The 26,870-nt window shown below is 38.1% G+C and overlaps 1 pseudogene; it reads left to right on the forward strand.

Moving 5' to 3' along the window:
- The window catches only part of LOC122147144, a 29,632-nt pseudogene extending 5,830 nt beyond the window's left edge, over positions 1 to 23,802 (forward strand).
- The last annotated feature ends 3,068 nt before the right edge of the window (positions 23,803 to 26,870 follow it).

Genomic DNA, 26,870 nt, shown 5'->3' on the forward strand with positions numbered 1-26,870 from the left:
TGGCATGAAGGTTAAAGTGATCTGTGCTGATCATCCAAGATCATCAACATGCTTTTCAAATCTATTTTGCGCCTAGCCCTTCAGTACATTCAGGAGTTTACTATGGATCACAGGCCTGTATTGCAGCATGTGATACTGGATTTGGTTTAATCTAAGGGGACAATCTATTGCCACTTATGAATTAATGCCAGGTTCCTGGTTTTATCAGAACATTCATAATGTGCTAGATTGCAGATTTTGTTCTACAAACAACCCCACACAGTAAGATTCATTCCAAAACTCAATCATTAATGTTAAATGGCCTAATATATTTTAAAAATGCATTCATTTCAATATCCAGTGTTATTATTATGATTCACATCACATAAATTGGCTGATTCATCAATTTGCTAATCTTTAGCATAAAATGTTACCTCAGGAAGAAATTGTTTGGAGTATCGCATCTACCAAAGCATCCTCACCTGTTTATGCTGTTCTGGCTCAATCATTTACTAGGCAGTAGCAGAACTGTGAATAGCTAAAAATACATTTCTGTGACTACATGTTATTATTCAGTATGACGTAGAAATGCAGCATATATGTTATGCAGCATAATATACAACTACCAAAATAAAATATTTCAAAAAAACTTTATTTCATTTAAACTGCATTCAGACATTATGGTGATGTTAAAGTGATACAGTTTTTATGGAAATACTGTGATTTTTTTTTTTTCCTTGAACTCACACATTCTTTGCATATAAACAGAGAAAATGCTGCTGCAATATAGTCTACAACTGAAATATGCTAAATGTCACAGCCAAAACAATCCTGATAGGTCCCATCAGATCTGCCGCAACCCTCTGTTCCCCCTTTCTGCCTCTGCAGTTAGTGGACACTCTATTTCCTGGCACTCAGATGCACAAGTTCGGTGGAAAAAGTAGGCCACCGCTTTCCCAGTCAAATCATGCTGGGAGATATGTGATGTCCTATGTGTCAAGTGAGGTTAAATATCTTAACTTTTATCACACAGCTATGCTTCAAATAGTCATGTAATGTAGTCCTGCAATATATGGAAACTTTTTTACTTTGTGCTAATTTTCAATTATAATAAATGTTAGGAGACTGGCATTCATAGAACATACAACACCTCATTTTCTGGAAGGCTTCCTGAGATCTCATGTCTCCTCCCACCTCCCCACAGCTGATTTGGAGTCAGATTTCCCTCTGTACTTAGAGGTGAGTGTCTTATCCATCATGAAAGGTGTCAGGGTAGGCTTGCAGTAAGTGATGGAATGAACACGTAGTGACAACAGAAGAGATGCATATGCTTTGACGTATCCAGCTGCCCTCTTCCCATCAACAGTGGCTTTATTGTGTAGATGTTTGTGACTGCAACCCCATATATCTCTCAGAGCCTCTCTATTTCCTGGTAATGTATTAAATGTTTAATTACAAATGCAATGCACTGAATAATTTATTAAATGCAGTGGTTCTCAAACTTTTTGTTATTTATGAGGCAGGGATGAAGAAGACTTATAATCTAGAAAAAATAAATAAATAAATAAAAAAAAACATATTAAGATTATACAATGCTTTAACATCAATTTATTTTGGATTTAGTGTCCTCATTTTTCCTGATGTTTGATAGCACAAATTTGATAAATTTCTATATTTCATAAAATGCCACAAAACCGATCTATCCACTATCTTCCAGCCATCCTGAAGAACTTTTACATTATGCAATCAAGAGCATCCTGATAGTTTATCACAGTCTGGTATGGAAACTGCTCAGTTGCTGACCTTAAGGAAAGGCACTACAAAGGGGGTAGAAAACCGCCAACATCCACCAGGGCCACAACTTCCCCACTGCAATTGAGGACATCCAGAGAAAGCAGCTGTCTCGTCAGGCTGCCGTCACCAGGGACTCCTCTCACCCTGACCATGGGCTGCAACCTCCTCAGGTGGCTTCCCAAGAGCCTCGGACAGAACTCCAGCAGACTCAGGAATAGCTTGCCTGGCTCTCCTGAGGCGTTGCCCTCTGGCACCCCCAGCACCCCACCCCCACACACACATACACGCACACACCATACACCACAGACTCCTCCACGTCCTCCTCAGCACTGCATCTGGCTTACAAACAACAAAACAAACACAGTTACACTTGTTATACTTGAACTACTGTCTGTTCATCCAGAACATACATGGAGTAATCAATGTTACTTTTTTTACAGAAAAAATATCTAATATGCACTTAGCATGTACATTGCATAGTATGTAGTGTTGTATATATGTTCATCAGTTTACTGCTTACAGCTTGAATTGTGCATCATTACAGTATCCATCTGTACGTACGTAGGCCAGTGTAATCACAGTTTAGATGCACTAACTGCATTTTGATGTCGTTATAACTAACATGCTACAATGACAGGAAAGTTAAATCCTAATCTATCTAATGAAGAGAGACCCCCAGTTTAGGGAGAACCACTAGTTAAGTGTAACAGTCTACCTTTGGTTGTGGAGACATAACTGACAAATGAGGCTGCTTCTTCATGTAGCTCAGACAGAGAACATCATATGGGCCACTTCTACATTTTCAACCCCTTGGTCTCCACAGACCCACTAAAAAAAATATGTACATAAAACATTTTTAAGTAAAGTATTTTACAACAAACCATTCATTTACACTAGTACAAATACCAGTTTTACTTCTAATAAAATATAGTATATGATTGCAGTTATCAGTTTTAGAAAGACATCCACTACACTCTCACACAGTATACTCAAAGCAGTTAGTCAAAGCAGATAGTTTATCCTCCACCCCTAGTAAAACAATGTTAGGTAGTTATTATATATATTTCAGGATAGTATTATATTAGTACGGAGGCTCTGGCACCTGCTCTAACAGATAAACAAAATTAATTATAGGCCATATTGCAAAGTGGAAGACCAAATCTTTAGACAGAGATACTGGAAAAAGTACAGGATGGTTGAAGCCAGATTAGTAGTTTGCAACATCTAGGTACATGATCTAATGTAACATTCGAAAAATAGGCAGTTTTTAGTCTAGGTGTGTGATTCTGATATCAATACAATATGAAGTGGAAACTCTGCAAGGAGTAAGAGAAACCCAGCTAAAAAGTCTTTTTGTGATTCAATATATTTATTCAATATATTATGCACATATTATTATACATATAACATAATATACATATTATACGCACGATTATTCTAGTGGTTGTATATCTTTAACTTTGACTTAGTAAAACAAAGATTAAAAATTGTTTAGGAAGCCAATGTCCAGTATTTTCTGTGCAAATCAATAAAATACTTAGTCAATAGAATTTTATATAATTTCAGTAATCATTACAGTTAGACAACACACCCCTAACTGTATCAGCCTAGAAATAAATACCTGCACTATCAACTTGGTGCATGGATTCCCGGATTCTTTCCTGCACTCCATGCCCCACATTGCCTGCAGCAAACCCTTCATCATTCTATATCCAGCATAAGGGTTTCTAGATTTTACTATTGACACTAAGCATCAGCTCTCATCCAAAACACTACAGTATGTGTCTCTCTGCCTTCTTCCGGCATTCTCCGTTGTGGCGGTCCTTGTGCTCACTCCTACTTGTTTGCAATGCAGGGCACTGGTAGAACATGGCAATTAGATCCCTCAGACGTTCTTCTGGTAACAGTACTCTTGGCCGCCCAACCTTGCCAGATTCAAAGTTCACAGTGTTGTGAGTTCACTGTTGCCTGTGGTTAAACTCACCAATAATCTGAATAACCTCTCTGAGTCCCTCCATTACAGCAAGTGGAAAATTTTCCTGACTTGAGAGTGTATTTAAAAAAACTAACTCCTGGGTACAGGTAAACTCCAAAAAGTCCAAATCAATTGGTGGTTGATTAAGCAGATGGGACAGCCGAGAATGGAGCCTATCCAATATAGCATCCATCAACACTTCCTTAAGAGACAACAAGAATTACAATGTTAATTATCAGAGATATAAACAGTTTTATTTACTGAATGTAGCATCAGTTCAGTGGTGTAAGCAGATATAATGATCTACACATTTCAACATAAGTGGTATACCAGCCATTATGGTTTTACTACAGTTAAGCCAGTGGTAATTAATAAGACATAAACAATGGTTAAATGATTGTGAAATCTCTATATTTGTCTGTTTGTGCAGTGCATTAAAGTACCATTCCTGCTGCCGCGAGGATGATGCTGAGCCGAAATGACGCAAGTGACGTCTTCCTGGCGCGTTATTGAGCCAATCAGATAATAGAAAACAAAGAGTCAACAAGAATCTTGTTTGATTGGTTACAAGAAATAAGTACCGCCTTCCCACTCACGCTTGCAAACTCCAGTAAGTGAGAGAATCGTGCCAAACCTGCAAGCGCAGGTAAAAGAAAGACAGTGCAGCAGATATCGGGTTATTGCAGGAAAAGTTTTGCCCTGCGTACGCAACACATTGTTTACATCTTTGTAACAGCTTTATTTTACACACGGAGACATATTCTTCAGAGTGAATCCGTTTTATTGTTTTTAACACCACTGTTTTTGCTTGCAAATTGCCGTTTCCAGACACAAAGTTTTAGCGCATTTCAAGCACAAAAAACATGCCAAAAGTGTAAGCAGTGAAAAAACATAGGTCAGAAGAATACAGATCATATTTATTTCAAATTAATATGAAGTTGCAGTTTTTCAACACATGACTTACACTTACGAAACGCATAGTAAAAGAATGGCCCTTAGAGTCCTGTTTTCTTGAGCGTCTCTTGAGTTAACACCTTCACTTCGATATTTTGTGCATCACGAATTTATTTTATGCTTGCAGTATCCGCGTACACTTTCACAAATATTACCCTCATGCAAATCTCTTTATGACGTCATTTTACCTTCATAGTTGTTATCATGCGTGTAATATGTCAAATTGTTTATTTTTGTTATAGGATTTGATTTAGGCTGGTAATTTAATGCTATAAAAACATCTCCACCTCTCTCTGCCTCCCAAAGCGAATCTCTACTGCACAGACTGCGGCTCCCAAGTTGTATCATTTACTCAAGATGGCAGCGGCCATACTGAGATACTTTGAAGCTACACTTTAATATGGAAGAAGATATTAGGAGGCGTGTAGAGTCCATCTTTTTTACAGTCTATGTTTTTGGCATAATCGTCATTGAGTTCTAGCCCAACTTTTGCTGAACTTTTTTCTCTCCTTTTAAATCTCATGTGTGCATTGGGAAGGCATTTATTTTCAATAAAAAATGAAACAAATAATCAAAAAGTTGAAAATAAAGTATCAGGTAGGGTTAGGAGTAGGTGTAGTGAGGACTTTATTCTAATCCCAGCAAGGTGACATCCATTTATTAAATTTGGGAAATAAAATGATAATAATTTACACTCAGTACATCATTGTTTGCGTATTGATTTATAATGTACTGCAATACTGAGGTACCTACCAGATAATTGCTACTATTTGCAATAAGTAGTTTAAATAGCAGAAAATCTTCCTGTTTTAACAATGTAAATAGAATCTTTATCTATTTGCACTTAGTGTAAATAAGTTATCATTAAAAAATACTGCTATTTTCACTTTTAGTGTAAATAGCATTCATCAGACATTGTTAGTCTTGTCCACAGTTCTAAAAAGGTTGCTACTTTTTTATTAGCTGTAAGGACTAAAAATAACACAGAATGACTTGTTTTATAACTTGTAGCCTCTACCCGGTGTAGTTTATCTTTTGATCCTGTCCATGTGGTCTGCAGTATATTGGTAAAACCAGCAGATAACTTTGTACTTGTATCAATGAACATTGCAGTTCTCTCTGCACAGATGTTGTTCTGGAAATCTCCATTTACCAGACATTTTGGATGGCCAATAAAAGCTCTTGTTTGTATCCTATCTACATCATTATTATTAATTTGTCTTGCAGATATTCTAATACAGAACAAAATGTGTGCAGTGTGAATATTTGCTGGATTAATTTTTTTTTTTTTTTTTAGGATTTCTGTATAATTCACTTGTTCAAATTCATTAAACCATGATCCTATCACTAATGACTATTATTTATATTCCAATAACACCTTGAATCCATTTTGTAACTTGATTATTATAAATATATATTCTCCTTATTGCAGGGATGCCCAATCCTGTCCCTGGAGCTCTACCATCCCGCAAAGTTCAGCTCACAGCCCTGATCCAAACATATCTGAACCAGCTAATTAATCTCGTCAGTAGAACATAGTAATTACAGAGAGCTGTGTTCAGAAGTCTGTTCTCAGATTTGCCTTGGGAGTCCAGGGCCCATATTTATCAAGCCTCTAGGGAAGTTACTCTCAAGAAAACTGCTAAGAATTGATTCACGTTGAAAAAAAAATCCTTGCCTCAGAGCTACACAAAGTTAATCAAGCATCGCAGTAAGTAATTTAAATAGAAATTAGCCAGGATTAAATTTTATGCTTCAGTCTTAAGAGTTGATTCATGGACACTTTGCTGTACTGGAAAACCGGATTTTTGGATGACGGAAATCGCGTAGGACCAATCACTGAATAGATTTCCTTATTTAAGAAGATTTTCAGATAAATTCACACTGACTGGATTTATCTAATAGGAGTTATACAGTATCATGTATACTCGGCTGATAAGTCAGACTCAGAGATATATCGCCTGTTGCACAGTTTCTTTAGCGACAACAAGGCGAATAATTGTGGTTATGATCCGTCTAAAAATATGAGGCATTATCTTTAGGGATGCAGTAGCAGAGAGACACTTCAGAAAACTGCTGAGTGGCTGTGATCAGTTCCGGTGACCCGTGCTCGAGCCCATACCAACACCGCAGAGTGTGTGCAGCAGTAGTAAATAAGGGGCAAAGAGAGTTATTCATGATACAGTGTAGGTAAGCGTAAATTAGTTATAGCAGAAGTGTTTTTAAGAGCATAATGCTTGCGCTCGACTGTCTCCTGTTTTTCCTCAGCACCCTCACAAAGCCCCTGCTAGGCAGCTCCTGACCACTTGAGCGACATCTCGAGCAGTCTAAATTAACTGGGAGAGTAAGGGTGTTTCTCTTGGCTTTAAGAAACTTGCTGAGAAACTAGCTTTATACTTAAGTTTTGAAGTAATGTAAAATTTAATGAATTCTCAGCACTTAAGACTAAAATGGCACTTTGAGAACCTTGATAAATGTATAAAACTTCTAAGAAATGCTCTTAAGAATAGTCTTAAGCTTTGACTTAAGTGTCAAAAAATACTTAGTTAAGAGTAGGACTTTTCTAAGAGTAGGAGACTTTTTATAAAGCAGCTAAAAGCAACTTTCAGTAAAGTATAAGACTGATTCTTAAGTGCTGACTTTAGTGGGACTTAAGTGCTGTGAACTAAGGACTACAATGATGTGAACCAAAAATGGCTGCCCTGAACCTCTGAATCAGCCAATAAGAGCCTGCAAAGGGTGAGGTCACAGCCGCATGAACACAATTAAGTTTCTTATTTTTTTTTTTTTTTGTTGTTAATGAGACATAACAATTATTTTTCAAATATTTCAACTTATTAAGCATACTTAGTTTTTTGCTTTTGTGCAAAAAAAATTACAAATAAGTACATGTGCATTTATTTCACACACAATTTAATTGAGTTTCGACAAATTTTAATTGGAAAAAATTTGATGCTATTTAAGTAATTATGCTGTATGAATCACATAATTAAAAATTGCACCCCACAGCTGTATATATAAAGGAAAGACAAAAGTTGCAAAATGTTAAAAAATGGCAATGCCAAAAAAGAAAAACCAAAATGGTCAAGGGAAGAGCAAATCTTCTTTCTAGTGCAGTCAGTCCTTAAATGGAAGGACGTGATAAGAGGAAAATTCAGTCCGACTTTAACAAGCAAGGAGAAAAAAATGCATGGCAACAGATTGTACTGACAGTAAATGCCAGATTTCCTCGGACAAGACGTTCAGCAGAGGATTGTGAGAAAAGGTGGTACAATGTGTTGGTAAAACAACACGCAAGGAAATGCAGCATAAAAGAAAAGCAGGCGAGGCCACTGGTACATTTATTAGCTTATTAAACCATTTTATATTAAACTGATTGTCTCCATGTGCGTCAGCAGCTGAGTTCTTGTCAAACGGGTGCCCCAGGACCCTGTGTATTTCTCAACTGAAGGATGTTAAAAAGATGGTAAGAAAATTTTGCATGTAATAATATATGCATGTAATGTGCTTTTTTTTTTAATAAATTGTAGTATTTCAATCACCACATCGAATTGAATAAAACATGTTTGCACTGTTTAATATTTTCTGCATGTGAGTAGTGTGGATAAAAATCTGGAGCCGGTACATCAGAGGATCTTCTCCTGCACATCTAGAAATCTCCCTGTGTTCTTCCAGATGAGCCTTCTGCCTCACAAGACACGGATTGCACAGGGCGCAGCCACTGAGGAGAATTAGTTCCTAAAAGAAAAAAGCACAAATTGCAAATAAGGTCCTGGAAATTCAAAATGAATATAATGCACTAAAACATAATTAAAATAATTAAGAATACTCAATGATGGAATGTGCTTTGGAATAAAATTGTAGTAAGGAAAAAATTAGTTTGTTGTTACTACTGGGGGGTCTACAGGTTTGCTACCCCACGGAGTGAGTTAGCAAAGAAGTCTCTTAAAAGAGGCTCTCTCCGAACTGCAAATTAAGTGCTTTCGGGTGTGGTTATGTCATCATTTCAACACTAAAATGAAAAGAATCATTAAGATCGTCAATTTCATTGCAACATCATGCTTTGTGAGGTTACGGCTTTGAAAATATTGTAGGAAAATTGCCAGTTGTTGTAAAATTTGTCTAGCAAGCTCAGGTGAATAGGTCGACTCTCTCCATGAAGGGAACATTGGAATCTTCTTTTCAGCTGTCCAATTCCTCTCTCCACCATGAGGTCTGGTACTGTGTGTACTATTCATGACAAAAAAAAAAAACAATTAAAGAACATAGGTCAGATAAGTCAAGAAAGCACTCAGTGAACAACATTGGTATCTTGTCTTACAGTCCAGTCCAGTACAGTACATGTTATAATGAAGATGCTTGTTCTCCTTGAGGTCTTTGTAAGGGAGGAGAAAGCCAGTGTTTTAAAGGGTAAACCTGAGTCTCCCAGCAGATGACTCAGGGCGAACATAATTTTGTTCGATAACCAAGTAGGCCACTTGGGAAAGAAAGAACCCGAGCTGCATGTGTGACCCCTGGCCATTTTGGACACAAGATGAGGATCTTGTAATTGGCATCAATACGACTTTGAACATTGATGCTGTGGAATCCTTTTCGTTATGTAGTCTCCTCATTTACAGTGGAGAAATGCTGCATAAGGATGCCATTGGGTTACAACAACTCCAGGGAAACCCGCACTCCGTCATAAAAATCTGCTGCTTTTGCAATATAGCTTGAAGGTGCAGTTGGGAAGGTCAATGAACTACCTTAATATGTCTGGTAATGTGGTTGAATGCAGGCTTAACAGTGAGTATTTAAGACCCTGCTAACGTTGTGACTGTCTTGATGGCCCTAAGAAGTCATCACTGGTGCATTGCTGCATTTTTCCAGTAAGCCAAGTTAATGCAGGAGTCATTATAACTTTCCATTTCTGCAGTTAAAGCATTGTTTCTTACAGTGGGAAGAGTTGATTGAATTTCAGACTAGTTCAGTAACAAAAAGAATACCCCTGAAGATCAGAGGCCTGCTTCATCATTGTCATCAACTCTCTGTCATAATTATATTTCCAACACATTCTTCACACGTTGTTGGACACTTCTTGACATCCTCCTCTCTACTGCCATCTTGTTACTCCTAACTGTGTTAGGAGACCTCTCAACTGAGACCTAGTGTAATAATTAGGAGCCTTTATGACCTAGCGCTCATAACTATTGAGCGAGCATTGTTTCTGAATCTTCACTGTAGAAGCTCTAAGAATAAGGGTAAATCCATGACTACTGCATTCTGTAGGACATTTTGGAGATTACCTGATAGGCTGAAGATTCATTAAATGATGAGCTGTTTCCTCTGAGTGGCTGTTATTTATACAAGCGTGGTGAAGCATCTCCTCCATTGACGTCCATTCAAAAAAAAAAAGACCTCTGGTCTCCTTTCCCACGTACTGCCAAAGTGGAAGCATTATCTCCTTTGTATTTAAGTACTGAGTAATATTAATTAACTACATGTACTTACTAGGTTAGGATTAGGGTTTGGTTTAGGGTTACTTGCATGTAATTATGCCATTACTCCCTACTAAAATGAAGTAAATACATGTAACGTGTAACAAGGACACTTTAAAATAAAGTGTTACCGGAATCAGTTGTAATTCTTTGTCAGTGTAGGGTGCTGGATTGACAGTGGGACTGGTGGTGCAGATCTGACAGCAGGTGTACTGAAGACTCTACGGAGGGAATCCACCAGCTCCTTACAGTGATCAGTCCGATATATTCTAGGTGTACTGAAGACTCTACGGAGGGAATCCACCAGCTCCTGCAATTGATCAGTCCATTATGTTATGGTCTGTTTATTAAACAGAGTGCAGAAGTCAATAAAGAGGCAAGTAACAATAATAGTGAGACTTTGGTGGATGATATCACAGGGATAACATTATATTTTTTTATAACATTGATATATCACAGGAATAACATTATAGAGTATTTTTTTATTTGACTTGACTCGAGTCACAAATATAAGGACTTCTGACTTGCTTGACTAAATAAAGAAAATTACTTGACTTGTCTGTGACTTGAACTGCATGACTCGACTTGACTTTATAACAACTGTAATTAAATGATAAAAATAAAAATAAAAATCATTGCGGCATAAATTGGTAAACAAAAGGCAAGACACAGAACCAGCAGCAGCAGTTATCAGATTCTGCATGACGCTGCATACAGCGCGCCAAATATGCCAACAAAAGGTAGAAGAGAATCTCCCAAGATTGTTTTTTTTAGATATAAACACTTAGAAATTGACCTTATTCTTAAAAGGAGATTTGCTGTACGCATAAAAATTTACAAAGCCAGGATATCACCACTTCAAAAAGGAAAGTAAGCTAACCAGATAGTGCATATAATGTGCAAAACAGCATGTCTTTGTTTTCACATTTAGCTCCTCACATTAAATTAAAATTATTATAAATTATTAATCTCATGTATTGTAGATAATGTCATCAAGCTTTAAATTCGCTGACATTGCCTCTCTCAAATGATAGCTTGTTTTGTTTGTTTTAGCCATATAATTGCCTGCTGAATGAACTAAAAGCGATTATTTCGGGAATCACCATCGGTTAAAAAGCTTATCTCCAATAAATCATGAAATACTGTAGCAGTCGTGACTGGCAACGCTACACTTCTGCTCTAAGCCTCCGCCAGACGGTTTCTATCAGAGAAATCGATGCGAGGGACTGGAGAATGGGAGTGGGAAGCACGCAGCGTGAGCAGAGCAGGGAACACAAAACTTTTTTTTAAACTGACTGCTCAGGCCTCAAGGAGGGTCAGTGTTCATCTGTTAATAGCTACGGTAGTGGTGTCTTTGTTTACATGGCTTAAGTATTAAACTGCTAGCTGCTAGCAGGTGAGCCCATACTCATCACTCAAAACAATGTATGCTTAAGGACATCATATTATCTATTGTAAGATTACAGCAGTATTTAGCAGACAATATCAACATCGTGTTATAATTAGGTTTAGAAGAGCTAGGGCAGACAACAACACAACCATCTAAAATTAAAGACGGTAATTTTCATAAGGGGAAAATATGACTCAATGCAAAAAACATATCAGTATCAGGATTTTTCTATAAAAAATATAGTAATGATGTGATTGTTTAATTGGTCAATAATTTTGTCATTTAGGCACATTTAGAAAATATCAGGAGAAATGAAGAGACTCTATAGCCTATTTCTTCCTCAGATCCTCCGGATTCCTAAGCAGAACATTTTTTCAAGACTACAAATTATTCTAAACTTAATCATGCTTTGGGAAATCTTAATAGTGTCTTGTCTGGAAAAGCTACAGAAGTTACTTAGTAGTGAGTGGTTTCTTTTGTTGTTTGATTACCATTATTAAGAAATGCACTATTGACATATTATTGACAAGACACAGGCAACCGATGATTCTTCTGCACAACATGACCTTTGCTGCCGCCTGGAATAGAACTGCTGGGTGTTAGTCCTGGTCCGGGAGAACTGGCCCCCCGACTGAGCCTGGTTCTCTCCCAAGGTTTTTTTAACATTTATCTCAATGATGGATGGTTTTTGGTGCCGTGCCGCTGTCGCCTTCTGGCGTGCTTAGTTGGGGGACACCTTCATTACAGCGATATCGTTGCCATTGATTGCAAATTATTGCACAGATACTCTTGACACGGAACTGAGCTGGATGATATGACATCACTGAATCATTGATGAACTGCCTTTCTTTAACTGTCATTTTGTATTATTGACACACTGTTTTCCTGAATTAATGTTGTTCAGGGTTGCTTTGGAAACAATTTCTTTTGTTTAAAGCGTATATAAATAAAAGATGGACTTTACTTGACATATTATAGTTTTAGGGGGGACTGTGACGACAGATGGGAAAAGCCAACATAAAAAGGGGTCTAGAAATGCCCTTGGATCGAAAAGAAACGGAAGTGGAATGTTGAAGTTCAGGAGAGAACTTTTAATTATTTTGCATGTCCCCACCCTAAGTATTAAAAAAAATAATAATAATAATTATGTGACAGCCATTAAAAAAATAGGTTTGTCCTTTGTTTCAGAATTTGTTGTGGTTGTATGGGATGGCCTGGATAGTGGAGATTTTTCTGGCCTGAACGTTGCCCGACCAGGCCTGCCTCATGGTATGTATGTATATATATATGCATTTAATTTGATAACAAAATATAAAAAAAAAGTAATAATGTGAAATATTATTACAAAGTTTCTTCAACAACTCTTGTATTTACTACTTTATTTTATTACCATTGTTATACTTCGTATTATATATCGATATATTAGGGCTGGTCAATGAGTATCACGATTACTTCACATCCAAAATTAAAAGTTTTGTTTACATCATAATATGGGTGTATACTGTGTAGATTTATTAGTATATATAACTACACCACACATGTCATGTATATATTTGAAGAAGAATATGTAGGTTTATATATTAATATATTTATATTAATATAAAATATAAGAAGATAAATTATATAACTGGTATACATGTAAATATTTTCTAATATAGAATATATGTGTGGTAGTTATATATACATGAATAACATATACCCTTGTACACTATACATTATTATGTAAAGCACAACCCCTTTTTAATTTGGGCTGGTGATTACTCGTGAGTAATCTTTGACAGCCATACTATATAATATATATATAGATCTAGATATATTTATATATATATAACATGGTTTCTGATTGTAAGACACTTTAAAATATTTATTTTTGTTGATGAAAAGCTTGGAATATTTTGCATCAGCCATATCTCCAGTCGTTCATGTCACAATGATCCTTCAGAAAAAATATGCGGGTCCTATTATCATTTTTGGACCCTGGTGATACTTTTTTCAGGATTTTTTAATGACTCAAAAGATTTAAAATCTCATTCATGTCTTTTCTACACAATGTTAAGTCTTTACTATCGCTTTTTATCAGTTTTTAACCGATTCTTGCTGACTAAAAGTATTTACTTCTTTCAAAAAAGAAAAGAGTAGAAAAAAAATAATAATAAGGACCCCAAACTTTTGAACGGTAGTGTATATTGTTACACAAGACCTAAACCGTCGTCTCCGGTGGATTTTTTTTTTTTTTTATAGGGGGGGGCCCTAGAAATATAAATACATAAATGGTTTTGGGGGGGGGGGGGTGTTTTGTGGTGTGTGTAAGGCTATGTTTGAAGTCAGCCATAATTGTGGCAATGTGATTGAATAGAATCTGCACCCACAGAACAGGCAGAACAGATCTGTAGAACTGGAAACAATCAGCCTTGTTAAATTGCTATCAAATTTTCATCACCCCCCACCTCCTGCGTCAATGGCAAACCAACAAACTATCTGATTAGATTTCTGTGTCAAGGCAATTGTTTATTGCTTTCCGCAGTCTTGACACAAATTTGCAGTTTAAAACAAAATTAATGGGTTTGTTTCTGTATTAGGAAAAATTCATTATAACACTCCAAAGTTTAGTGTTTCACCATCCTCTTGGATTTCTTTCTTTCGGCCTCGGTCAGCTAGGGATGCATGTTAATGGCTGAGTGTGGCTGGTTTCTCAGAGACACGCGGGTTTTTTCTTTCCTCCATGTGGCGCTGTGAGGCTCATCGAAGCAGATCCGTCAATGAGTCGCATTTCAAATTTCTTTTGCAAGTACAAACAACTGAAATACTTGAAAAAACATTTTAAAACTATCAATTCAATTGTGTGTCCCCTGACATACAAAGAGAAATCCGCACCACAATCTCTATGAAAACAATTAAATTACACAAGTGATGCTGTCTTGTGCTTCTGCCCGCTGAGCGGGTTTCCTATGGACTTGAGAGTCCTTTTTGGGCAGATAACACAAATCTGGATATAAACAATAAACAATACATTGTCATTTCGTTCATTTCTTTCGGTATGAAGATCGTGGCGCACAGCAGCGCGGCATGCATGCACGTGCAGTAAAAGATAAACGCACTGTGTGCCAATAAACGCGGGACATTAACGAAGGAGCTTCCCGCCATACGTCACCTCGTCTTGTGAGCGCAGCAGTCATCTGACAATAGCACTGGCAGTCATTATCAGACTAATGTGTAGTATTTATGGCGGTTCCAGTTTGTGTTGCAGAGGTTGGCTTATTTATTGATTTCTTTATTTGCAGATCATTGTCAAATCCGGCTTAATGAAATCCCCTAAGAAAGTTTTTCATTCACACACACGCACCCGCATCTTCTGTAAGACTTGTCAGCATCACTACACGACACACACTGAGAGTATTGATCAGACAAAGCATGTAATGCATTATAAGGTGTTTTCAATAATACCTTTTGATACACATAACTGCTGCTTCTGTCAATAAATGTAGTCAGACTTGCTAGAATATAATATAATATAATATAATATAATCTAATATAATATAAGATAAAATAATATTGTTATACCAGTTCACATTAAACATACAATACAATCACCAAACACTATGCAAAGCTTAACAAAACTGTGCATGGATGTAAAATAATTTATTTTTAATGAAGTGTACATTACATTAAATATCTTCACCGCGCATCAGATATACAGTACTAGAGTAGGTCACTTCCAGAATGAAAAACCCTCTGTCATCATTCACTCACCCTCCACTTGTTCCAAACCTGTATGAGTTCCTTTCTTCTGCTGAAACAAATGAAGGTATTCTGAAGAAGGCTGGCGTCTGAACAGTTGATGAGCACAATTGACTTCCATAGTAAGTTGATGAGCAAACAAATACTATGGAAGTCAATGGTGCCTCAAAATAAATAAAAATACCTTTTTTTGTGTTTAGCTGAAGTAAGATGTTTGTTTAGGTTTTGAATAAGTGGAGGTATAGAAGTCAATAGTGAAACAAAAATTTTTTTAACAAAACTCATTGTTAACACATTAATTTTTTCATTGTGAAATATAATTGCCTGTAAATTAACATAGGCTATAAAACTTGAAAGTGCAGCTGTTATTTTAAAAATCTTCAACCTGATTTAGGTTTTTACTGTGTAATCCAATGTAGTCAGGATTTTTTAAATAAATAAACACATTTTTGTCACATTAAGCATTTTTCCATCATTCTGCAATTATTGTAGTCTAAAATCACAATAAATATGAAATCTTCAAACTTTTTTTTTTTTCAAGCAGTTTATAAACCAAATGTCAAACAGTTTTACTATATACTATGATATTGGCTACATACTAAGATATCCCAAACAAGACAATAACCCTCAGTTGTCCCACTGGATGTGAGCTGTCCCACGCACCTGTACTCACCCTATATCATCTCTCCTAGACTTTTTCACAGCAAAGAATTTGATTCTATAAATGAAGATGCGTTTCTTGGTCTTCCTCATCTGGAGTACCTGTAAGTGTCTCACTGCAAGAGGAAATGGGTGATTATGATGATTCTCATGTATGACGACTAGAATGACTTGTTTGTTTTTCTCCCAGGTTCATTGAAAATAACCAAATCAAGTCCATTTCGCCGTTCGCCTTCAGAGGACTCAAGTCTTTAATACATTTGTGAGTATTTCTGCATACTAATACCGTTGGCGTGTTTTGATCAGCTCTCTGTTCATCCATGTTATCTTTGTTTACAAGTGAAACAATCTACTAAGAACAGGAATGCATTGTCTTAGTAGATTATCCTTCATGTTATGTCACTAATAAAAGAAGCAGTCAGCAATATAGGTTGTATTCTTCATGAAACCTTTGCACACCATAAAAATTGGTCATTTCTCTGTAGTGATGAAAACATTTAATATTTTTTACGAATGTTATTTGCAGAAGTCTGGCATCACAAATTAATTTGGAGACACACCGAAAGATCTTTCAGAGGGATGGAAGCTTTGACTAAAGTGGTATGTACGCAAGATCATGAATAATGATTTAGCAAATGCAACATCATTTAAATAACTGTCAGTGAATTAAGAGCTTGATTGTCTACAGTAGACTGAAGCTCTTTGCGTTTGTTCCAGGGATCTGAGAGGCAATCTTTTTCAGCTGTGACTGTAAACTACAAGTGGTAGTCGACTGGATGTTTCATACAATATGTAACTGTGGATCAGATCTTCTGCAATGGCCCTGAAGCTTACCAGGGCAAGGGAAGATCAATGACCTTGTGGGGCAGTCATTTGATTGCATAACGACGGGTTGTAATAATTACAGACCGCTTTGTGTTTTCTTGACTTTGAATGAAAAAATGCTTAATATCTGTCTGTTTTTTCTACAGATTTTTCATTGTTGAAGTCTCTGACCTTTCAATCCATTTCAGTTGAGGCTTTTTGCATTTGGTGGTGACCAGTTTGTAGTGTTCGCACCAGCCTTTTCATTGGCAAAGGTGCAGCTTCATGAATGGGATCACGTGCAAATGGAGAGTCAGGAAAACTTAGATAATATCACAAGTAAGCAAACAGCAGTGGAAATGTTGTGAACATGTCTAAATCTAAATAGGATAATACACACAATACATGTTTCCAGACAGTTTCCAGCTGTTTCAGTTTCATTTACAGCACAAACTGTAGTTCAGCAAAATGATTTTTTATGGCATAATAATTTGGTACTCCATAGTTGTGGTGGTTTTCAAGCCTTTGTTTCATACAGCTGTTAAAAAAAATCTGCACATCTTTCCTCCGTAGGCACTACTTCAACTAGGGCTGGATGATTAATCGACAAAAGTAATCGAAACCGAAAAAACTCCGAAGCCTATAAAACCGACGTAATTTTTTTTCCAAGTCGGTTATGTCGTTTTTTAAATCCTATTCATATTTTCTTCCGCCCACTGTGTGTGAATGTAATTTCCCCCTTAAAACTTATTAACCGTGTGTGTATTCAGCGTGACTTCCACCCTGTCCAGTCTGCGACATTAATCCGTACATTGAAGGCAACATGGAGGAGAATTCAACTAACCGAGTCAACTCAGCAAACCAGCAACAGGAGGGAGCCGCTTGTACCACAGAAAAAAACACGCAGTGTCCGTCGTTTGGGACACATTTTGGCTTCAATAAAGATGACCACAACGAACCAAACTCAAGTCAATGCAAAACACTGCAGAAAAACTGTTAAAATAGCGACCAAAGGTAATACCACCAATCTGTTTCAACACTGTGGAGCACAATCAACATACCGGAATATGAACAGTGAATGGCTCAAGAAAAAAGAGAGAGACTGACAAACACCGCAGCAACACTTTCCTCCACAAAGACGGGTGTCGATAGCAACAAGCATTTACCAAATGCTACACAATATGAAAAGGATTCAAGGGAAAGATGGAAAGAAATAACTGACGCCATTTGTTTACTACATCGCGAAGGACCAATGGCTCCCCACTAGCTTACAGTGGAGCACAGTGGGTTTAAACAACTCGTTAGAACCACTCGACACAGAAGATACCTGGCAGCCGGCGTGAGGCATATTTTCCCCAAACTGCGATGCCAAACATGTACCCAAAACATGTCTTAAAAGGTAGCTGCTGAAACTGAAAGTCTGTTAGCACTTTGCAGCCACATCTGATCTGGTGGTCAAGTAGGACGATGGAACCATATTTGAGCCTTACATTGCACTACATTGATGATGAAATGGAAGCTGCACAACAGGTGGGGGGGCCTTGAGAACAGCATATTTTCCAGTCGATCACCCGTCAGAGATGATTGCACAGGGCCTGAGCTGAGAGATATGCTTTCTGCGTTGGGAAACTAACATAAGAGACCCTCTTGGCTAATGATTGTCTCAACGCTGCAGAGCTCACCCCCAGAATGGTGAACGGCAGCAGTGTTTTTGGACACAGGCTGCACCTGGCATTCGTGTAAGTGCACCAATGCTATAATATTTAATCTATTTTGGGAATTTGTGGGTGGTGACGGGCTGCTATATTCTTTATTTGTTTAGATTATACATTTTAACGTCTAAATGTTTTTATATGACTTGTGTTTTTACTTTTCTGTGCTGAATCACTTTGTTACATGTGTTTAAAAGGGTGCTATATAAATCGTAATTGTCTTCAGCACACTAAATAAATATTGTGACAACAATAAAACAATGGTAAACCTCACATTACAATGTCACAAAACGCTACATTAAGTCATTATTAGAGTAGAAATTTTAAAAAGCTGTAGATGTGTTATTAAACTGCTTAAATGATATCAGATTAATAAGGCGTTTCTCTCTCTTGTATAATTTAGCTAGAAGCTACAGTTTGTAAATCTCTGAAACGCATAAATAATTTAATATTCTTTGTGTGTGTGTGTTTATTTTCAGAAAATGCAATGAAAGATCAACGTGTGGTTGCGAGCAATGAGGTGTGCAAAAACATAGTCAGTTGCCCTTTCCTATAGTTGGAAAAAGATAGAGGCATTAGGGAAGGCGCAACAATAGCTCAACCAGCCTCAACACAAGCTAAAAACAGCTTGTGTCACCAGATGGGGATCGATCCAAATGATGACTGCAAGGGTCCTTGAGCAAAATGAAAGCCATTACTCAGGTCCTCGCTGATGATAAGAAATCAAGGCACCTTATTCCTCTTGGGCTGACTTGGATGTCTTGGAGGCTGTCAACAGGAGCTCTTTCCCCATTGATGGAGTTCACACATGCCCTGTCAGGCGAAGAGTCATGTGACCAGTTTCATTCGTGAAGCCTGTCCTACACATCCTCAGTTCACGAGTGCTGGCTGAGTGGAGGAAGATAACGTGGAGCTGACCAAACAATCAAAACCAGCAATCCTTGCATACCTTAAGGGGAAGTACTGAGACCCCTCACAGAAGAGCTACTGGACACCAGAAGTTTTGTTGATCCCAGATTTAAAACAAGCATAGCATTTCTGTGCCGACCATGTCGCCACCATTCAGGAGAAAGTGAAAACAGAGATGGTTCAGCAGCTTCAGTCCACAGTGAAAGTACCACTGAGAGTACACAGCCCTCTACGTCTTCATCAGAAGCAAAGAAAGAGGTCCATTAGGAAGTTTTTTCAAAGGAAGTGAGGCAACTCCTTCACACTGTACCCACATTTGTCACTTCAGCAAAAACTCCAGAAGCAGCCAGCTGAGCAGCTACTTGTTGTTCCCCCGTGCTTGATAGTGAGGATAAATCCACTGGAATGGTGGGGAAAGCATCATCTACACTTCCCCAATCTAAGTAAGGTGGCAAAAAAGTATCTCTGCATACCAGCCACTAGCTTCCCCATCAGAACGAGTTTTCAGTTCAGGAGGGGAAACATTGTTACAATGCCTCAGATCCTGCCTGAAACCTGAAAAGGTAAACATGTTAGTGTTTCTTAGGAAGACCTGGAGTAAATGCTCATGCATAGAGAGTGACAGGACAGATCCCTGGAGAGGAAGATCACCATACAGTGGAGCCTGAGTAAGATTCACATCTATATGCAATGAGCACACAAGATACACAGCCTGCTGATCCATCAGAGGTGCCTTGTCCAAGCCCTGCTCTTGCTCTTATTTTTGGCACATGGCATTATTAAACATTTGTTTACAAGAGATGCAAGTTATTTTTACTATTTAAAGGGGTCATGACATGGTTTTTTTATTTTATTATTTATGGTCCCCTAGGTGCAATTATTAGTATTACTATAGTTTTTTTTTTTTAAATCTTTTAAAATATAGTGAATTATGACATTTTCCCACCCTGTTTTCTCATCCTTTGATTTCAAACAGTCTGTTTTTGGGTTGTTTCCTCCCCTTTAAGAGTTCAGTGTTTAACGCCCACTGTTATGATTGGTTAACGACAGTGCCTATGGATCAATATCACATCCCCCAGCCAGAACATTTGCGGATTGAGCGTAACTGTTTAGTTAGCGGGTGATGCATTCGAAGCGATGGCTCCTTGCAATGATAAAACTTATATGTTTGAGCACATCTGTGTGGCATTGTAATTTTCCTGTACACAGACCCACTCGCTGTCCGTCGACTGAACACTTGTGAGGCGCGCGACGCGACAACAATACGAAATGAGCGTAGTTGTCTTGTTGCTGGAGGCGGTCATTATGCAATGGTTGGAACGTCACTTCGCACCGTGACGTCACTTCTTACCATGGATCCAGAACGAGCTGTATTTAGAGCTTGATTAATTAAATGGCTCGTTTATAATGGGGGACGTCCTTAAGCTATGAAAACTTGCAGGATGTTTTAATGTACAAGACCTCTATATATTCCAAAAGATCAATGCAAGATTGTGTTTTCTCATTTCATGACCCCTTTAAGGTGGCAATATACTATACAATAATTTATTTTGTTGCACAGAGATACGAGTTATATTTTACTTTAAGATGGCAATATTTGCAATAACTTTGTTTTGTATACAAGAGATACAAGTTATATTTTATTTTAAGATGGCAATATTTACAATTTATTTCGTTTACAAGAGATACTAAGTTATTATTTTTACTTTTTTAAGATGGCAATATTTGCAATAATTTATTTTGTGTACAAGAGATACGCAGTTATATTTTACGTTTAAGATGGCAATATTTGCAATAATTTTGTTTTGCTTACAAGGAGATACAGAGTTATATTTACCTCTTAGATGGCAATTATTTGCAATTAAGTGTTTATTTTGTATACAAGAGAGTACGTAGTCTATTATTTTACTCTTAAGATGGCAGATATTTTACATAATTATTTTTGTGTTTAACAAAAATAACTATCTGTTTTAAAAGTTCTTTATTTTCTACATTTTTAGGAAACTGGGTTTTAGCAATTAAAACACTTAAATTACTTTTTTATAAGACATTTTTTTATTTCAAGCATTGTAATGCTTTTGAGGTTCAGTTGTGTTGAAATATTAATAATAAGCATTAATAGCTATCTGTGTGTTGTTTCCTGTAGTTTAGAATCACAAAGATAGGATTTATGCGCTCTTTCATTAGAAAAATAAACAGTGAAAACATAGTTGGCCACTATAGCCCAGCCTTGCAGTGAAATATGATAATTTTTTTTTTTTTTTTTTTTAAATTAATCGTTCAATAAATGATGGGTGTTTTATTACACAAGGTTCGAGGAGGGAGCATGGTCAGATCGGCTTACGGCCTAATTAGCTTCAGGTGTGGAGCACACTTCTAGATAATCAGCACTACGGTACAACTACAGCTGACTTACCCCTATCCATTGATGGGGTTTATCAGTCGGGCATTCGGTTTGCACCTTTTGCCATTATATGGCAGACTCAGCTTCTCCTTTTAGAATAGAGGTCTCATAATGGGTCTAGCCTGGGCTGGGTTCTGCTAGCTAGACCAGCCACACGCCACCGAGGATTAACCTCGCCTCTACTGGGTCACTTCCACTTTTTTCCCTGGCGTCACGATCCTTTTATCCCAATTTTGCCGGGGTACCGGTGCCTACAATTACCCTCCGTCGGGAAGTGGACCCCTTTTAATCCTGAGGCAAACTGCGATTAATTCCGACGCTCCATCCTCGGCGAAGGTTAACACAAGCAGATCGATCTGTCGACCTTTAAGTCATTATTCCATAGTCCTCCCCAGCACTCCGCCAAACCTCACTCCTAAATCCACAACAACAGGCGGCCAATATATATCGGGCAAAACTCGCAAGGAACGTCGAAGGAGTGGGCGCCGGGTCGCCAGCTCCGGGAGCAACCTCCATGGCGGCCTCCGCGGCGCACAAAACCCGGCTTCGACCTCGAAGCGCTGGCTCGCTCGCCGATCAGCAGGCATCCGCTGGGCGCACAGTTGCCCACCGTCGACCTCAACCTTTTACCCGGCGCTGGCTCGCAGCATGCAGGGGGGTGGGCTCGAACTCTATCATGAGGTGCGTAGCCGGTGGCCGCGCATCAAGAAGCTCTTGTGCTAGCGGCACAAGGCTGTGTTGCAAAATACCAGTTTTAGGTAAGTCATCTAAAGGTTGTCGTTGGGCCGTGAAGTTGTTAAACGCGTGTTTTGTGACAGGCGGTGGAGGATCTTGATATTTATTTTTAGCCACGTCGCAAACTAAACGTGCATAGATTAGGGTCAAGACGAAATTTCTAAGAGATTTCCTAATTTCGCGAGTTATTTTTCCTGTATATTTTAAAATTACACTTCACTCAGATAAACGGGACAATGGAAAAAGATTGAATTTCTGACGAGAAAATGCTTTTTTCAACTAGTGTACCTAAATGACTTATATTGATTTATAGACACATAAGGTTTAACCACAATAATCCCAACGAACAACAAACCTAAATTAACCTGTGGGGGAGAGAAAAAAAAAAAAGCGGAGCATTTGGTCTCGCAGCACGAGTCAACAGCAACTTAATCGAAGCTCGGAGCCCTCGCCGGTGGATGCAGTCCTGACAGCACGCCAAATATGCCATTATCATACTATTCAGCTTAATTTATGTAAGTGTGAACTTGTGAAATGATGTTTTATTAACAAGGTTCACGTCAGATACTTAGCCTAATTAGCACAGGTGGAGCCCACTTAAGATAAATCAACACTAGGTATAAATACAGCTGACTTACACCCCTATCGATTGACGGTTTATCAGCAGATCCCACTCCTCCACCCATCAGTCGGCCTCCACTTAAGAGTTCATTTTACACCTCTATATAGGGGGGAGTACTCTGGGTTCGGGCCAAACTCCGAGCTCGGAGCCCTCCCTCCGGACAGCACACCAAATATGCATTATAATATTCAGCTAATTATATATAAGTGTGAACTCCGTGAATCGTAATCCGAGGTAACTTGTTCGATTAATTGCGATTTACTGATTTTAGAAAAAAATAATGTCCAGGCCTAACTTCACTGTCCTCTGCAACCTATAGTCAATTTGATGGTCAATCCTCTTCATTATAGGTAGCCCAACTGTTTTGGCAGATCACAACATCTTCAAGCGAGATGTCTCTGCAAACAAATTCATCGAAATCCAAGATGTTGGCATTCTGAAAGTCAGAAAGCCAAATGACGTGGAAATCTTCCACGTCAGCAGAGAGTCTTTCTTCATACATTGCCGACACAGCTGGCCAAAAGCCGGCTTCACAACTATTCATAAATGGAACGGCAATGGCTTCTACTACCCATCAGTCTTTGCACCCCTGGCCACTGCGACATCACATGTTGAGTATCTAGAGATTTCTGGGACAGGCCTCATCTGAATATGCGGTTGTACAGCCGCCTTCACAGGCTGGTCATTTACCAGTGGAGCAAGACCACTAAGCAGTTTTGAAAGACGTCGATGGATATCCCAGAAATGGAGGATGGTGAAGTAATCGCGGTCAAACACTTCCACTGTGAAGAGTGAGCTGTACATATGTCGGAACCTCTTCTTTGGCAACTACCAAAAGTGATTGAATATGGAATTGTAGCCATGTTCAGTGAGGATCCAGACCATGGCCTCGCGGGGTTGCCATGTGTCTTTCCGAGGTGTTCTCGATACGGCAACTATCCGTATGTCATCCGGGGCACCGACTATGCCTGTACCTCTGCGGGTCTCTCCGCTTTGATGGCAACACAAAACGACAGTTTATTCAATTCCAGGAAATTGAAATATTCAATGCACCCAGGGCTTTTGATCCTGGTGCTTATTGACAACCAGGGAGTTCCTTCTTGGTTCTGAGTTTTAAAGGGCGAAACACTGTAGATATGAACACCTGGTCCTTGACAATGTGAGAGTAGCTGAGTTGCTTTTTCTGCTGAGGACCAATTGAGGGACACTGATAACCAGAGGTTTTACGTCATACACATTGTTACTACGAGCCATGAATTTGAACACGTTCCAGGGTCATATTGAAATTCTGAAATCCAAAAAAAGAAAGACTTTGATTTTTTTAAAAGTAACTGACGCTTGTTTTAAAAGGGGACTCAATTCTCTAGACCAGTGGTCGACACCGCTGTCGATTCGCGGTCGATTTAGATAATATAGCTCCTTTATCACTGTCCCAGTAGATCCCAAAAATAAACATTAAAATAAGGTACAAAAAATGCCTTCTACACTTTTCCATTCTTTGTTACATGTAGTTTTCTTGTTATGGTTCAGGATCTACTGGGGCAATTGTAAAGAAAACTGCACAATCAATCTCCCGTGACCACGTTTCGATGGGCAATTTTCTTCTCATTTACCGTCTGATAAAGTGCAACATCTTGCTTTGTTTGTCTTTTTTTCTTTTTTGTTTGTCGCATATTCATACCAATGGTGCTCTGTTGAGTGAGGGTTGCGTCAACAGAACGAGCCCCGAGCGCGTCTCGTCCCCGGGCTAGGTGGTAAGATGTAGATGGGCTATTGTCAGAAAGCAGTCTGGTATGACCCTTGAGTGATTGCCTCCCTGCTTCAGCAGTAGGAGAGGAATTCTGGGCTAGTGTAGGGATCCTTGACACAACCGGAAAGATAAACTGAGGAAAACACAGACAACAAACAGACGGGAGCCGCGGAATAATGTTTCTAGTTCAGGTCTTCGTCACACTACGCTGCCAGAAGGAACACAGACCCGAGGATATCGATAGAGTCTTTATTAATCCAAACACAGGGGGTAAAATCCAACATGGCGAAACAGAGAGGAAGACACATTACTTGATGTAGGACCCAACAAAACGAACGAAGGACTAGGGTTTTTAAAGGCAGGGACCACACCTGGGATCAAATTAACACTTTCAAAATGCAAGACAAAACTGGGTCACTGGGGCAAAAACAAAAGCCATTCCCTAAGCCTGACAATAACAACACAATAATTTAGGATGGATATTTGTACAATTGGGATGCAGGCTTGCTTGAGTCCTTTGTTTTGAACAATTTAATAAATAATTTATCAAAACAAGGGTTTGCTGCCACTTACTGGTGGTTTTATTGTCATCATTATTTAATCATGACAGGCCTAAACCATCCAAGGTTTCAGCACAAAAGCACATTTAGCAAAATATTGTTTAATTATCAATATTGACCAAAATTCCCCCATTTCATGCACAAGAAGGTAAAAAACGTTTATTAATAATAGTTAATTTAATAAGGCTAATTTTGAATTAAATAAAAAACTTTTTAAAAACTGTGAGAAATGTTGTATTATTTAAAATTAGCTACAGGACCGACATACCCATACCATCCCCCCTGATTTTTTTTTTACAATTCAAACACTGGAGGTAACCAAGAAAATGATATAACGCGGCTGGTTCATAAGTGCCACCTGTGAGGTGGATGGATTATCTCGGCAAAGGAGAAGTGCTCACTAACACAGATTTAGACAGATTTGTGGACGTATTTGAGAGAAATAGGCTTTTGTGTACATATTCTTGAAACAAGTCTTAGACCTTGAGTTCAGCTCATGAAAAATTGGGGCAAGAACACAAAAAGTGCTGCGTTTCTAATTGAAAAAAAACAAACAAAATGACTTATTTTAAATATAAAAAGTAATTGTGGCTGGATTTTTTTTTTTACTTTTATCCACATTCTTGGGCATGTCAACGAGTAGTAACAGACTGTCAGCATAGATTTAGTTTTTCTCCATAATTTATTGTCTGGCTGTTTTTGCCCAAGTGACTTCCCATATAACAACATTTTTTGATTTGCAAAGCCGTGACACCATAAAATCAGCATTCTGGGTTGGTGGTTTTCCCTGTTGGGAAGAGGCTAAAATTTGTGTTTTTTAAAGTTGATACTAGGTGGACATTAACCCTTTAGATAGGCCGCCGGTGAAAACAATGTTAAGTTTCTGGCTTGTAATTGGAGTTTATGGAGTGTATAACAGAAATTCTAGTGTTTTGTGTGTGGTGAGATTCTTGAAATAGTTTTTTTTGTTTTTAGTGTTTTTGCAAGGGCCTATCAAAGGGTAATGGTCCACCTAGGATCAACTGTAAAAAAATAACAAATAACCTCTTACCAAAAGGGGGGGGAAAAACCAACAAACAATCAAGGAAGAATGCTTTCAGCAGTTTAATTTAGTGGATGTTTTCATCCACGAACATAACGAAAGGGTAGTGAATTTGCCCGCAGTGTATTTTTGAGTTTTTGAAAATTTTCAAAGCATTTTCCTAAAATATGTGAAAAATAAGATTTGTCACCAAAAATCATTCAATTTGCTGAAACAGGGAAAGTTGTGGCCAAAATAAGACTCAACTTTACCCCCTTGTGAATGAAAATGTCCCCAACAACGCATAAGGGTTCAATCAAAAACAACTGCTCGTGCAACATGTGTGTAGCATCTTTGTTTGGATTTTGATTAAAATGCAGTGGTTG

This window comes from Cyprinus carpio, chromosome A13, assembly GCF_018340385.1.
Source record: "Cyprinus carpio isolate SPL01 chromosome A13, ASM1834038v1, whole genome shotgun sequence".
Taxonomy (NCBI): domain Eukaryota; kingdom Metazoa; phylum Chordata; class Actinopteri; order Cypriniformes; family Cyprinidae; genus Cyprinus; species Cyprinus carpio.